The sequence below is a fragment of the Gekko japonicus genome, unplaced genomic scaffold, assembly GCF_001447785.1.
Source record: "Gekko japonicus isolate JY-2015 unplaced genomic scaffold, Gekko_japonicus_V1.1 scaffold1115, whole genome shotgun sequence".
Taxonomy (NCBI): Eukaryota; Metazoa; Chordata; class Lepidosauria; order Squamata; family Gekkonidae; genus Gekko; species Gekko japonicus.
In genome coordinates, this window is record NW_015176484.1 from 195,535 (window position 1) to 197,774 (window position 2,240).

Genomic DNA, 2,240 nt, shown 5'->3' on the forward strand with positions numbered 1-2,240 from the left:
GGGGGGACAGCAAACTGTTTAGAATGTTGGAGGCAAGACTCAAGCAATGCAGCCAGTGGATAGGGACAGATTCTGAGTGACACACCAGGGCGCCAACCAATTCCAGAGCATGTGGAATGTTGTAGAGAAGTGCCACCACCATTCGGCTTTTATATATAAGGAAAATAATGTGATGCTAAAATGGCTTAGAAAGATATGTCGAAAATGTGAGCCATGGGCGACTTCATTGTGGGATGACAAAGGGGAGAGCCAGTTTGGTGTAGTGGTTAAGTGTGCTGACTCTAATCTTGGAGAACCGGGTTTGATTCCCCACTCCTCCACATGCAGCTGCTGGATGACCTTGGGCAAGCCATAGTTCTGAGTTGCTCTCTCAAGGACGGTTCTGGAAAGACCTCTGTCAGCCCCACCTACCTCACAGGGTGTCTGTTGTGGGGAGGGAAAGGGAAAGGAGTTTGTAAACCGCTCTGAGACCCCGATTGAAGGATGGGGTATAAATCCAATCTCCTCCTCCTCCTTCTCTTCTTCTTCTGTAGTAGATTGTTAGTTTACACACAATTGTTTAAAAATAACATGCTCCAAGGATCTAGCAGAGAAACCTGATTGCCTTTGCTTTCAGCTTTGCAGACCCTCTGATCTGTAAACATGGAGAGCTGCCGGGTTTCCCATTCCTTTACCTGCTAGAAACATTCTGGCCGTTTGCTGTTATAACTGATCCCGACTTGAAGTGTTTCATTACTGATTCAGTCTCAAGGTGGGCGTTATAAAGTGGAATATTGATTCTCCTTCTCGCTGAGACGCAAGGGGAGGGGGTCGGCCCCTGGAAGCCCAATGTCAAAGACAGCCTTCTAATTTTTATTTGTTGTTTTTAAAGACTGGGGTCGAATCTTGCTGAAACCTAATTAGAAGTATATTTACAGATCTCGGAAAGAAAACAAAGCAAAACCCCACGCCGGGGCATAGCAAAAGTGGGAGCCCACAAAAGAATGGGGCCTGGCAAAGCAGAAGACTGATAAAAAATCTGCATCAGCTTTGGGAGTCATGTAATGAGGCACCATCCAAGTGAAAGAGACCTTTAACGGTTTGCCTTTACGTTCACAAAGGTTTTCTTTTTAAAGGCAGGATGAAGCTGTGAACAGATCCTCCAAAAAAAAAAAAAAGGCAATTATAATACTGTCCAGACCATTCAGTAGTCTGGGCTTTTGAGGCCGACTGGAATCTGACAAGTTATAGAAAATCTTATTTTCTATGAAATAAATTTTGCCGGGATGAAAACGAAGGCTTTCTCCCCCCCCCCACCCCGTACAGAATATTTAGTAATTAACTCTGGTCTATTTTTTTCGTCTGGAGAAGCCAGATTCATGTGTATTGTTAAGGATTAATCATCTTTAGAACATGCTATCTGTTATTAGGTATTGATCTGCTTTTTTCTGCTTTTGAAATGCCGTACTTTTTTAAAAAAAACCTATATATTGGATATATTTCAGTTTATAATTGAAATCCCAAGAAAAATAGCAGGTGAGCAAAATACAGGAGGGTTTCTTTTCCAATGAATGTTATATATATCTATTTCAACAGTTCTTTTCGTAGAATCGTAGAATTACAGAGTTGGAAGGGGCCAGACAGGCCATCTAGTCCAACCTCCTGCTCAGTGCAGCAGGGCTTTTTTTGGGCAGGAACGCACAGGAACGGAGTTCCGGCTGGCTTCCAAGTTGGCCACACCCAACAGGAACTCATTAGCATAATAGGCCACACCCAACAGCAGAAACTCATTAGGATTGGCTACATTAGGGGTGTGTGGCCTAACATGCAAAGGAGTTCCTGCTACAAAAAAGCCCTGGGTTTGGACAACAAACAAGGTAAACAGACTAAGAAGCAAAAGGTGGGTGTGGCTGGATGAGCACACTTCTGATAACATGTGGGTGTGGCCTAATACGCCAATGAGCTGTGCTGTCCGGGGTGTGGCCTAATATGCTAATGAGTTTCTGCTATTGGGTGTGGCCTATTATGCTAATGAGTTCCTGCTGGACTTTTCCCACAAAAAAAGCCCTGCAGTGCAGGATCAGCCTAGAGCATCCCTGACAGGTGTTTGTCTAGCGGCTGCTTCAAGACCGTCAGGGAGGGGGAACTCACCACCTCCCCAGGCAGCCCATTCCACTTTTGCACAACTCTGAGTGTAAACACGTTTTCAATAATAAGAACATAAGAGAAGCCAATGTTGGATCAGGCCAATGGCCCCTCCA